General features: G+C 35.1%; 1 pseudogene; it reads left to right on the top strand.

Annotated features, from left to right (window-relative positions):
• The first annotated feature begins 1393 nt into the window (after positions 1-1393).
• Positions 1394-8401, top strand: LOC129883175 (uncharacterized; annotated as a pseudogene).
• The last annotated feature ends 6762 nt before the right edge of the window (positions 8402-15163 follow it).

Genomic DNA, 15163 nt, shown 5'->3' on the forward strand with positions numbered 1-15163 from the left:
AAAATCAAATTAATAGGAGACAAGACTCATTCAAACATAAACCTATTAAGAAACTCCATTCTTATGGACATTTAACCTCAAGGAAAGTGTAGGGCACATGGGTGGACTCAACCCATGCTTTGAATAGCCTTACATACCTTAGTGAAGACTTGAAGAAAACCTTGATGTTGGGTCTTCAATGAAAAACTTGAATCTTGAAGCTCTTGGAGGCAATTCTTGTTGAAGAAGGATTTGGAGAAGAAGAAGAAGAAGAGAGAGGATTTCCTAGGTCTTTTCTAGAGAGAGAGAGGGGCTGAAAATATGGTCCAAAAACGTTCAAGGATGATACATATATAATTTGGGATAATTCCCAAATTGCCCTTTCTGCGAAATTCTAAAAAATAGGCTAAAAACGCTCCTGGCGCAATAGTGGCGCGTCGCGCCATTGTAGCGCCAGGTCGATTACGCCTAAAAACCTACACATCTGTTAATGGCGCACCGCGCCATGGACCAAACTACTGAGGCACATTCTTGGCGCGATAGTGGCGCGTCGCTCCCTTACAGCGCCAAGGCCATATTTTTCTGGGTTCTGAAAATTAGGCTTAAAAACCCTGCACATCTCGTAGTGGTGTGCCACGCCAGGGACCAAACTACTGAGGCGTGTTCCTAGCGCGATAGTGGCGCGTTGCGCCACTGTGGCGCCAAGCCTAGTTTTCCAGCAATTGCAACCCAGGCCTGAAATCCCTGCCATGCTAGTTCGTCTTAGGATCGTCATATCTTTTGACTCCGAACTTCAAAAATTACATTCTTGGTGGCGTTGGAAAGAAGACTTGACGAACTTTAATTTAATAGGTCATGGGCCACCCAGATTGTCGTCTTTCAAAAGATAGGGTCGTTAGAAGTCGACCCCTTATACGAACTCATCCTAAAACTTAGCCACGACGAATCTTTTGGACTTATCTTGGTCCTAGGGGTCCCTTGTGACCCCACATCACCTCTAACATCCTTAAATTTCTCAGGGACTCATCCTAACTCATGCATACGCTTTTCAATACTCGAGTTCGACCCTACCCGAACACAAGAAGGGTCCAAATCTTAGCGAAGAATTTTGAGGGGTGTTACATTTCCTTTCTTCAATATCCATACAAGTTTAGAGTTGATTTCTTATGTAATAACTATTAGTTGAATAATCATCTAAGAAATTTAGTATGTTTTTCACCATTATAAATTTAATCCTCAACACCAATGTTTTCATTCAACTTTAAAACTACTCAAGCAATATCCAGAAAGGTTTTGTGAATGTATAACTAACCACTTCCACGTGATACAATACTTGTAACGTTTGTTCTTTACCTTTTATAATCTAATAAATTGTTATTGCATTTTGTAAGTTGGAAGCGAAAGTGACAGAAAAATGAAAGTAGCAGTGGTGGGAGCAGGGATAAGTGGACTGGTTTCTGCATATGAATTGGCAAAATCTGGTGTCAAAGTTGTGGTTTATGAGAAGGAAGATTATCTCGGTGGCCATGCTAAGACCGTCACTGTCGACGGTGTCGATCTTGACCTTGGCTTTATGGTCTTCAATCGGGTAAGTACGGTTAGAGGTTGTTTCAGTAATTTTATATGACGATCAAGATAGTTTAAATAGAAACATTTTTGACTTATTTACGTGTTTGATAACCACTAAAGTGCTCATAAATTAAACGCATGCGTTGTAAATACACATAATTAAATATAATCAAATTTCTCTATAATGTAGTCACATATTTTTTGGACGCTATATCAAAATGTTGTTATAGACAACATATAATATAATGTAGTTACATTTTGTTGTGATAGCTCTATTGGTACACTTTAATATTATTTAATGGTTAAAAACATAGCTAAACTATCGTCTTTTCGCCAGTTTAATACCTCAACTATTCATTGTCTGGCCATTAAGGAAAAATGGAATCCATTATTAGGAAGTTGCCTCTGTTAGGAGTTGAATTGGATAAAATAAGCTTAAGAACCAGTCCCCAGCATGACAAATTGTAACAGAGCCAACATACTAGTAGTGTTATGACAGGGAATTTAAGTCTTTGTGGATGCTGTAATGGTGTATTTGACAGGTAATTTATCCAAACATGATGGAATTTTTTGAGAGCCATAGAGTTGACATGGAGATCGCTGATATGTCATTCTCAGTGAGCTTAGATCAAGGCCATGGTTGCGAATGGGGTACCCGAAATGGATTCTCTAGTTTTTTTGCACAAAAAAGAATGCATTGAATCCATATTTTTTGCAAATGATTAGAGAAATTAGCAGATTTAATCAGGATGTCATAAGGTACCAATGACTTATTTATCTTTATATATGTGATTTCATACCAGTAGTAAATTACATTTCATGTTGATTAATTATTCTTTGAGAAATTTGTTTGATTTACTGATCTCATTAGAAATTTAGAGATAAAATTCTTCTTTTTTCATTTGAAAATTATGAATTTGATGGAAATGTACTAAATTGTTCTGTTTTGTGCATTAACTTTATTTATGTTTCAAGCAAAATAGCTATCTTCAATGAAGTTTATTTCATGATGAATGTGTTAATCACTGCATTGCAGTTACCTTGAAGAATTGGACAACAATCCTGACATTTATCGCAGTGAAACATTAGGACATTTTATTCAATCACATGGCTATTCAGAGTTATTTCAGAAAGCTTATCTGGTGAGACTGCTGTTTTCTCATAGTTCTTGATTTTACCATATGTATAGGCAATTCTGTTCATTTAAAAGATTAATCTTGCAACAAGCAATTCACGCATATGTTTCTCAGGTTCCAATATGTGCTTCGATTTGGTCCTGCCCCTCGGAAGGAGTAATGGGTTTTTCTGTTTATTCCTTTCTTTCATTTTGTCGCAATCACCATTTTCTGCAGGTACAGTTCTCATACTGTCATACATCTGTTCAATGAGCATATTTTATAATGGCTTGTGGGAAATTTGAATACTTATTATTTTGTTGTTCTTGTAATCAAGAGTCCTTTCATAATCTTTTTACAGCTTTTTGGTCGCCCTCAATGGCTCACTGTTAGATGGAGATCACATACATATGTAAACAAGGTGGTACTTTATTTTTTTTAAGTACCACAAAGTTTTTACTAATTTCACAGAATAAATCTTCAAGCAAGTACCACTTTTCATTTTCTTGAATGATTTGTTAAGCTTCTATCATCCTTTTGTGCAATTTGATTAGTATAAAAAGCAGGTGAAGGAGGAGCTGCAGAAGAGAGGGTGCCAAATAAGAATGGGTTGTGAAGTGAATTCTGTGTCAACGAATGAAGAAGGTCTGGTTTGGTTTTAGCATTTTAAATCCCTCTATTTTCTCCATGTCTGTTTATGCATTATATTGACTAATATGTCTTGTTATAGCTTGTTGATTGTTTTAAGAACATGTGTTTCTTTGTTTATGTTCTTTTCACCTCATTTTTTCAAAGTAGTTTATGTCTACATACAGTTCTTTTCGTATTTACGTAGAAAAATCTTCTATCAGCATTATATTGAAAGAGTCCTTGCAGGTTGTATCATAGCTTGCAACGATGGTTCCGAAGAAGTATATGATGGATGTATAATGGCTGCACATGCTCCAGATACTCTGAAAATGTTAGGCAAAGAGACAACATTTGATGAAACAAGAATACTGGGTGCTTTCCAGTATGTATATAGGTACTTTCGACTCCTTTATTGAACACCTTGGACTTGCTTTTCTTTAATTTTACTTTCTTTTTCGCAAAATTCACCTTTAGACTGACATCACTAATTTGGTTTATCTTCCTCTGAGAAAAGGTACATCTGCTTGATCTTTTTAACTTATTTCTCTCGGTTGGTGGATTGGTCCATAGTCTTAATATGATGTATGGTGTCTAAATGCAAAATCATTCTCTTCCTTTACAACAGTGATATTTTCCTTCATCGTGACAAAACATTCCTGCCTCGCTACCCAGCAGCATGGAGTGCTTGGAACTTTGTTGAAACCATGGATAATAGAGTATGCAAGACACATTGTCTCAATATAATCCAGGTGTGTTATTCAATGCAGTGATTTAGGTTATGCAATAGAAACTAGAAGATAATGTTCTTCAGTGGAGAGGTTTTCTCTTTGTAACTGGCCTCTTAGTTCATCCGCTGTCTAAACTTACAGAATCTTGGTGATTCAAAGCTGCCTCATCTCATAACTGTTAATCCTCCTCACACACCAGAGCATACGTTGCTTAAGTGGAGAAAAAGCCACCCAGTCCTCTCAGTTGCTGCATCAAAAGCTTCACGTGAGCTACATCAAATCCAAGGGAAGAGAGGAATATGGTTTTGCGGAGCGTATCAAGGTATGAATTCCTTTTATGGAGAGTCGCTTCAAGATAAATATTCCTTTGTAATCTACTATTGTGCATAGCCAGGTGTTAGACTTCAACTATGTTGAATTTAGAGAGTCAGTTGCTTTAACTAAAACTTGAAGTATTGCAGCACTTACTGTATGAAATAACAAAGTTTATCATCCTCTAGACTTTTTACAGTTCTCTCTCTTAGTCCTAGGAAATTGCAGCTTATAAGTTTGAATCTGTTTTAAGAGATTATTCTGACTCCTCATGGATAAAGTGACTTCGTTTCTATCAAGATGAAATAGCCCTGGGCGATCATTTTTATGGGGACTAAATTAGCCACTAAGTTGTCCTTGCAAAGAGAGCTTCATTCACGTCTTTTGTTTTCTTTTCATTTCAACTTGATGCCAGCAACTGAGCTCAACAACCTAGTGTCTTTGTTTATTCACTACCTGTTTTTTCGCTTAAGGTAAAGGAAAGCACTAAAATAAAGTTTGTGCACTAACAGGAGGCAAACTGGTGCCAGTTGTAGCTTGAGTTATTCTGACTTTAGTCTTTGCCTCCTGTTAGTGCACAAACTTTATTTTCAGTGTTGTGTTTCACTGCATATTGATGTATATCTGTTGCAATACTTTCAGGCTATGGTTTCCACGAGGATGGACTAAAGGTAGAATCATTTCTACTTATAACCGGCTAAACAGATTTTAACTTTGAAGTATTGGCATACTCTGAAAACAATTTGGAGTCTTTTCCACCTTTGGTTGTCCCTTTCGTCTCATGTGGATGATTTTCTATCTTTGCTCCTCCTCAGGCGGGTGTGCCTGCTGCACACGGCATGCTTAGAAGAAATTGTCGTATTTTAGATAAACCTAAGCATATGGTACCAACCTGGCCTGAAACTGGAGCACGCCTCCTCGTTATAAGATTTTTCAAAAGTTTCATTCAAACAGGATGCATAATGTGAGTGATGATAGTTTTACCTTGAATTGCTTTAATCCCAAAACAGTGGAAGATACGTGTCTAACAACTTGTTTATTTCTATGCATCCTCTTTCTTATTTTATCACATTTGTAATCCTGCTATTCCAATGATCCCTAGAGGTAGAAGAACTATCTTATTGAGAAAATCATGCTGCAAAACAAATCACTTGAAAAATAAGGAAATCTGGATGATATCTTTATATGTTTCGATATACAGCTTGTTGGAAGAAGGAGGTACAATTTTCACTTTCCAAGGAACAGAGAAGAAATGCTCTCTCAAAGTTTCTCTTAGAGTTAATAGTGCACAGTTCTACTGGAAGGTAAATTGAAAGTGATAAAAAGATAAAGCCCAATAAAGTTAGAAGTTTCCAAATCTAGACAAATCCGGTGACATAGATAATGTCTTACAGAGTGCAACTCAAGCTGAACTAGGCTTTGCTGATGCTTTTATTCATGGGGATTTCTCTTTTGTTGATAAGAATGAAGGTCTTCTTAATCTTTTCTTGGTGAGTAAATGACTCGATATCTTTGGGAATAGCTTTTTGTTGGTACTTAGTTTTCCTGAGTTCTTTTGCAGATATTTATTGCCAATAGAGATTTGAAAGCATCTGTTAAACGGTCTGCCAAGAAAAGGTAAAATAGATTACTGACCTGAAACCAAGATGCATAAACTTATGTTCATATGCTTAAGTTCTTTATCACTTTCATGGCTCTAGAGGCTGGTGGACGCCATTGCTTTTTACAGCAGCACTGTCATCTGCGAAATATTTCATTCGACATGTTTCAAAACGGAACACCCTGACTCAGGCTCGTCGGAATATCTCTCGTCATTATAACCTGGTAATTATCTTGCATATTATATCGTTGAAGTACTATGAATCCTTGCCATTTTTTTGCCAGTTCAGTATATTTATCACTACCTTCCATTTTTCTGTATTTTTCTTGTCTAAAATGGACTGCTATTGTGAAGATGATAAGCATAATGATGTCACATTAATTTCCAGGGTAATGAACTCTTTTCACTCTTCATGGATGAAACAATGTCATACTCTTGTGCAATATTCAAGGTTATCTCTCGAACTTTTAAATGCTTGCTACTTTCTTCTTATGTTAAGCTGCCCTTTATTTCTTTATTCTTATTCTAGAGTGAGGATGAAGACCTTAAAGTTGCACAGCTGAGAAAGATTTTTCTACTCATTGAAAAGGTTAGTCATCAACTAAGTAAAAATTACCACCGTAGCTACATAAATTTCAGGAATAATTTGATTCTGCTTCTATTCTATGTAGGCAAAAATTAGCAAGGAACATCACATTTTAGAGATTGGATTTGGTTGGGGAACTTTGGCTATGGAAGTTGTCAAGCAAACAGGATGCTCTCTCCGAGCAGCAACTGAATTATGCACAATTGAGAGTTGAGCAAGAAGGCATTCAGGTATAGGTCTTACAATGCCTATAGAAGCTCAAAATTTTCTAAATGACTAAACCTACATATAGCACAGTTGTACTTTGCATTCCCACATGAACTAGGAAATTCCACTTCATGAACCTTCCCATGTATAATTGCTATTATTAGCTGAGGCAAATGATAAAGCAACTAGAAAAATTCCACTTCATGAACTAAACCTTCTTCCATTTTCTTGCTTCTAACTAAAATGCATTGTTTATTGATGGTGGTAACTAAATGCTTCTTTGTACTTTGCATTCCCACAATCTACTTAGTATTTGCAAGGGAAATCTGAGCAACTTAATATCTAGGGTTATCTATAATATTCAATTCAATGATTTTTTTTCACAGGATCAAATTACATTTCTCCTATGTGACTATCGTCAAATGCCAAATAAGGACAAATATGACAGGATTATATCAGTGTGAGCTTTTATCCATCTATATCTTGACATATTTTACTACCCGTTACATGTCAAGCCAGTGTCATCATTGTACTAATTATCATTTTCAGCGAGGTGTTAGAACATATTGGTGATGATTTCATAGAGGAGTTCTTTAGTTGCTGTGAGTCATTGGCAGAAGATGGGCTTCTAATTCTGCAGGTAATGAATTGAAGTGAACCCTCAACACAGTCCAGTTTGTTCACTTTTCCGTTGGATTGTTAAGAAATTAGGAGAAAAGAACACTCTCTTATCACTCAAATTCTCTTGTAGGCAAGTGGATGAAAGCATTCTTCTTTACTTATCCAACTTGACCTACATAAAATGATTGAACTACATAGGGTATTTATAAGACTTCTTCTAGCATGAATCTAGTCTAGTATATGTACCTTAGTTTAATACTGAACTTCTTCCTCTTCCCTAGTTAATAAACAAAGCAATACATGTATACTTGAATTAATTTTTGTATCACAAAAATGTAAGGCAGGCTTTTCTTCTGCTAACACAAGGTTCATTTTCCAACATCAATTTCCTTCATTGTTTTGTCGCCTTTGTTCCTTTATGCTGCTTCTCACAAGTATTGGCTTCCCTTAGTTCATTTCAATGCCAGACGCCAGGTATGCCGAATACATACAAAGCTCAGACTTCATAAAAGAGTATATATTCCCAGATGCATGTGTGCCTGCACTAAGCCGAGTAACATCAGCTATGGCTGCTGCATCCAGACTATGGTAACAAAGAGTTTGTTTTGTGATTTTGCACTAGCATGCTTGTCAATCTTTCAAAGGCATTTCTTTCTGAAAACATTTGATAAATGATATAATTGCAGTGTAGTGCATGTAGAAGATATAGGAATTCATTACTATCAGACACTGAGGTGTTGGCGAAAGAACTTCCTGAAAAACAAAAGGTAACATAACCAAAATAAGTCCACAGCCTTCTATGCTGAGTTAAAACAGTTTCCTTCATGAACAGTTTGTTGCTTGATCAGTTCTAAACGCTGATACTTGACTATTCGTTACTCTGTGTCACTAGCCAAATTTATGCTTTGGGATTCGATGACAAGTTCATCAGGACATGGGAGTACTACTTTGATTACTCTGCTGCCGGATTTAAAACGTGCACCCTAGGAGATTATCTGGTATGGTGATTAACCCCTTAAAAAATATTCTATTGGGTAAAACCCCACATTATTATCAAGCCGTTGCAACATTATCAAAGAATTAATATTCATTATGACTGCATTTACCTGGTGACTTTTTTTCTTATCTTTCATTTATATGCTATATTTAATATCCCAAAAGACATGAATTTCAGAGTAGAAATTCATCAATATATTTGTCACGCTCCGAAAGGGTATCCAAGACATGGCCGGCACTTGAAGACCATTGCTGGTCCCCAAGCAAATCACTTGGTCCAATCACACATCCGTTCATTTAATCAATCAGCAGAAAGCTTAAAATAAAGAAATAATTAGGTGGACAATCCCAATCAACAATCTAACTCATGAAGGAAAAGCCATGGGCCAATAAATCAAATTTCAATCTATATCATTAAAATAGTCTGACAAGAATAATTCAAGGAAATAAAATACTCAATCGACTCAATCGACCCATCACTATCTAGCCTATGAAGCCTCTATCACTACTATCTAATTGGAGCCAAGACAGGTTCATGGCTACCTCAAATCAGAATGGAAAGACTAAACTCGACGCAAGAATAACATAAGTGGTATCCTCCGAATGTAGGGGAGGACTCACCAATAAGCTGAGTGTGAACAGATCCTCAACGGTACGCCTATTGATGATCTCTTAGACCTGTCTCTGTATCATGAAACGATGCAGGTCCAAATGGACGTCAGTGCGTGGAATGTACGAGTACGTAATATGGCAGAATGAAACATACATCAAGGTAGAATAATATCAGTTTAGATATTTCAAATCAGAAAGATAAGAGAGACTTAATCAAGGTATCATAAGTCTAAAGTAAGAACACAGTTTAGACAGAGACCAATCATATACAATCCAATCCAATCATATATAATCCAATTCAATCCAATCATATACAATTCGATCAAATCCAATCATATACAATTTGATCTAATCCAATCATATACAATCCGATCCAATCCAATCATATACAATCCGATCCAATCCAATCATATACAATCCGATCCAATCCAATCATATACAATTCGATCCAATCCAATCATATACAATCCAATCATATATCATCCAATCCAATCCAATCATGTACAATCCAATTTAATTTAATCACATATTATCCAATCCAATCCAATCATATACAATCCAATCACAATATTCTCTAGTTATTCTAAGTATGGTGATATTTTAGCTTGAAGCGTCATGTTAAGAGGGTTCTCTTGGGTTTATGGAAATGGTGATTTTCTTATGTTTGTGACCGACCAACAATTAACAAGAAAGGATGATTGTGGGGCGAGAACATTCATATTGATGAGCCGTGGTTTATCAAAATTGCCTTGTTGTACTCTTGTGATTATTGGACATTTAGGTGATTAGTTAATACGTTCTAAGAATCTTAGTCACAAGCTTGTTCGACCTTACAACTAGGACTACCTTCAGTTTTATTGATTCTGTGTCATGCCTTGGTTCTACCGGTAAGCTACAACGGCTGTCTCGATAGTTCAAAGAGTCAGATTGCCGAATTGGGTTTTCTATTGTGGTATGCTTTGACTAACTCAGATCCTTGCTTCAATAGATATGCAATTTAGAATTTAGTAATGTTATACAATCCGACTCAATCATCTACAATCTCAATCAAATCAATCATACCATACACAATCCACTCAATTTGGGAGTTTCTCTAACCGACAAACATCATCTATGAGCCAGTGTACAACAAGCCAACGTTGTTTTCACGTCCATCCATACTTTGGCAGGGTATGAACGAATCAACCAATCATGGATCCATCAATCAATCAAGTCCTATCATTTCAGGATAATGAAATAGGGAAACATCTGACTTTAATGGTCCAATTCCTTCCTACGTTGGCTATGTAGTTCATGGGATTCGAGTATGGACTATACTCTTTCCCAATTCAGTGCTCAATACTTTTCCCAAAACTCAATATGCTCATATCTATCAGGTGAGTAAAATACTCAAAATAATCTTTAAGTCACTTTGGACTTAGTTTCAAATCAACTCATTTAGTCTCATTGGTTTCTTTTCAAAACTCAATCAATCTGGTCTTATTGGATCTTCTTTCAAAACTCAATCAATTTCAATCGTCACTTCATTCAATTATACAATCCTTTCAAGACTCATTCATGACTCATCAGGACTCCAAGTCAACAATCATTAATGTTTTCATTTAATACACGCTCTCAACTAAATCATGCAGTAAATATTAAATGTATTTAAAACATAATTTTTACTTCTCAACTCAACGCAAAATAGATATTTTAAAATAAAAATGTTCAACTCGTTTATACTCAAAATACTCATGCTCAAAATGATAATTAAGAGACTTCTCAAATTCAAATCATGCTTAAACTCTTTCTAAATCAAAGATGAAAATAATCATTCTTTAAACTCAAAATAGTGCATAAATAATTTATTCAAAAGAGTTCACAAATCATTTTTAAAACTCCTTCTCAAACAATTATTTATCTCAAGATCCTCATATGACTCCAATCAAATCAAATTATGCAAATCATATCATGTAGTCACATTAGACTCCAATCCATTTCATCTCAAAACACCATCATCAACATTACCTCTTCATCAATCATTTTACCTTTTTAAAACTAAACATCATTTACATCATCATCAAACATCTTGCTCCAAAATCCTTATTTAATTCTATGGTCAATTTATAGAGACACAAAGGACATTCTAGCTCCACCAAGGTTTCGTTCCTATTTATGTCATTCACATTCATAGCTATCCAATTCCTTCTTTTCATTCCAATGAATACATATACATAATCATTTGCAGTCAATATGTAGCTACGGTTTATGAAATAAATATGAGAAGTAATTACTCAAGAATTCAAGTCATGAAAATCATCAATTAATTAATAGTATGTAAAAATATTCTAGAGTTAATAAAACATTCATAGAAGGTTCAAGTCTTTCACAATTTCCATCTAACACATCTATGGGGCATATAGAAGAACTCAATCCATATTTTAGGTTAGCTTTACATACCTGACTTGAAGAACAAATCAAGGATTTGATGGTCTTACTTAAAGAACTTGAATCCTAACTCTTCTTCTCTTCTCCAATTCTTGCTCTCAATGTTCATGGATGTTTTTGGAGAGAAAACTCCTTAGAAACTGATATGGGGGCAGAATTTAGCCCTAAAAATGCTTCCAAGATCGTATGTATATAATAGGGAATGGTCCAAGTTGCCCTTACTAAAATCTAGAAAACTGGCCAAGTTCGCGACAGGTCCGCGTCGCGGACTTGTTGCACATCTCTCTGGTCGTCTGAGCATAATTTTTTACTCCGAACTCCAAAAAATGCAATATTGGTGGAGTTGGAAGTTGACCCTTATACGAACTCATACGAAAACTTAGCCGATAGAAATTCTTTGGACTCGACTTGGTGTTGGAGATCCCTTATGACCCTAAAACACATCTAATACACTTAAAATACTTAGGAATTGATCCTAACTCATATATACAACTAGAAGTCACAGAGTTCGATCCTACACGCACATGAAGAATGGTTCGAGTCTTGGCGAAAAAGAAAATTGGGGTGTTACAATATTCATATCATTAGAGATTATATATATTATCTTGCTTAGCTTTACATATTTCTTGCTAGATTGAAAATACACCATCCCATTGCCATAGTTTTTTTAATTAACAAAATTTAATTGGTAAAATTAATATTTTTCTATTGTAAAATAATATGATTAGGATACAAACGTGCAATGCATGTTCCCAAAGACTAGTATATAAAACAACTCAAGTGGTGCTTCTTACCTTGTAGGTTGTATTTACAAGGCCAGGCAATGTTGCAACATTTGGTGATCCTTACAATTTTACTGTGCCTTCAGCTTATTAGAGTTTCTTTGTTTGGAATATTATGTTGAAACTTTGTATTCGCAAATAAGTTGTTCCTTAAAACAGCATGAAAGACCTAATGAAGACAGATGTGTCATTAATTGGCTCATGCTGAATTATGTGATTCTCCTGTAATGTATCGTTAACTTTTTTCAATATTACCTATTAAAGTTATTCAAGGACTTTACTATTACTGAAATACGGAAAGGAGAGATTTGAGCTAGTTGAAATTTGATTCTATTCAAGTATTATGAAGCTTAAGGAAAGAAACAAAGATTTGGTTTAGTTGAAAGGAATGAAGAAAAAATGTGCCAGAAAATTAGTCTTAGCATCTTTTGTATTTCGTTGAAAAAATGTGCCATATAGTTCTTCTTCCTCGAGATAATCATGGAGAAAAATACTTTTAATGTCCAATTAATTAAAAGGTCAATAGAGAACGACAATCATAGATAGAAAAAGGGACATATGATTCGCCCCAAATATCTTAGTATATCCTCTCCTTTTTTTTTGTAAAAGTAATCTGAAACAGAAAGAAATATTGCAGAAAAACTCAGATCTATCGAAAACAATGAAATGGTAGCTAGAAAGTGCTCGAAATCTAGTATAAAATATATGGATCATCTCGAACTCAAGAGATGAATAGATCTTAAGCAAGAAAGTCATTGTAAAACTGGTTGGACTATGCTCAAGCGTCGGATTATTAGATTTGATGGCTGAAAGTGGTGACAATCTGAGAAATAAAATTATATGGGTAGAATTAAAATCATGGCACGATCCTACTGAGAAAGAGGATTATATGGACAGGGTCGTATTGACGGCACAATGCCTACTGAAAAAGAGAATTATATGGGTTGGGTCGGAACAATGGGACAACCCTACACAAATCAAATTTGAGGAGTCACCAAAAAGACACATGGAACTACGCAAATCAAATCTGAGGAGTCACCAAAAAGACACATGGAACTACGCAAATCAAATCTGAGGAGTCACCTAAAAGATACACGGTGCTATGCAACTCAGCTATGAGAAAGTAGTTTGGAAAAATTCACAGTACTACGCAAGTTAAATATGAGAAATAGTCCAAAGAGATGAACGGGGCTACGCAAATCGGATATGAGAAAGTAGTCACCGGAAAAATGGCACAGTGCTACACAAATTAAATATGAAAAAGTAGTCACAAGAAAGATGGCACTGTGCTACACAAATTAAATATAAAAAAGTAGTCACCAAAAAGATGGCACGGTGTTGCACAAACATTGACAGATATGAGGTTGACACAAAACAACCCTAGAAAGTCACCAAAAATTGATGCACAATGACCTGTCTGACTGAGTTTTCTTCCCTTGAATATGAGATTAATACATATATCATTGGCCCTACTTTTGTTAAAATAACCATTGGCTAGACGGATGGCGTATATGGGTAATAGTCGTCCGCCGACAACGGAAGCTCTTTGATTCTCTATCAAGATTGTAGAGGCTCTTATACCATGTAAAGATATGACACCTGAGCCCAATTCAATTCCAAAAGCTAGCTCATGAGTGGGGGATTGTCCAAGTCCATATAAGGAATCCAATTTCCCATCCCTCTACCGATATGGGACCTTCAAATATCGTAATGACATTTTCTTTTTTTGCATAATTGTTAGTAGTAATTAGGGAAATTTACATAGATATACTATATTAAAAAAAATATTTACTATTTATAAAAAGTACTCTTCTAATTAATTTTTACTAGTAATTACTAGTTGCAAATAATGCCTACCCTCGGTGGTTAGGCATAATTGTCCTCCCTACTCATATGCAGATTTGGATTAGTTGACTGAATATGAAGGATCAATCAAGTAAAATTTTGATTAGCATTCAATATAAATAATGTAATTATACAAGTAATCAAATATATATGTCTACATATATTTATATCACAAAATTATTTTCTACATATCGAAGCCAAACATATATAACTTATAGTAAGGGTAGTAAACAAAATCTCATTTCTTCCATTCTTTTTAGGAAAAAAAATCAAATTTTAATGCAATTATTAATTAATGGAATGTGGGTGGGGGTGGGGGCGGGGGAGAGAGACTAATTCCACAATTTTTAGATGAATTTACCCGGTTTTAAAATTTAAATATGATTAAAATTGTGGTTACAAAATTTAATTTAACCCGTTATATTTATATTTATTAAATATTCCTTATTGTTTTGATAAATTGTCCAGATTCAAATTATTTCTTAATTAAATTGGCCAGATGCAAAAAAAATAAAAAATAGAATACTTCACAAAATGAGTGTATTTAATAACTTGACCTAACAGACTATTACGTTTAGATATAGCCGTCCTAAGCCTTGTTATCCTAACTTCTAGAAGGATTAATTATTAAAGCTAGATGACGGTGTGCTTCTAGATGAAATGCAAAATAAGGTTCCGTACCATAGATCCTTGTGGTCGAACCCTTCACCAGACCCTGTACACAGCGGTAACTTAGTGCACCGGACTGCCCTTTTAATTTATGATTTGCATTGAATGTACAGAGTTAGCACTAGACCGTTCTCTTGTAGTAAAAAGAAAGGCTAAAAATGATCTTTAAAATATTAGGAATAGTATTATCAATTTTTCCATTGGCTTCCCTTGTCCGAGTGTACATAGGAAGAGAGAGAACATGAAATGAGATCTCTTTGTTAGTTAAAAGAAAATGACATTTTTAAAACTCTTATAAAAAGACCACAGTGTAGATATTGAATTTTTTTAGGACTCTACAAGGCGAGTTCTATTTCAATTAGAATTTTTTGGAGACTACTCTACTCTAAATCCTAATCAATGCTCATATAAAGGATATTTCCTTTAAAAAATATCTTGACGTAACACCCGAACCGTCTTTAATTAGGATCAGAAGAAATCGCAAG

The sequence above is a fragment of the Solanum dulcamara genome, chromosome 3, assembly GCF_947179165.1.
Source record: "Solanum dulcamara chromosome 3, daSolDulc1.2, whole genome shotgun sequence".
NCBI classification, from domain to species: Eukaryota; Viridiplantae; Streptophyta; class Magnoliopsida; order Solanales; family Solanaceae; genus Solanum; species Solanum dulcamara.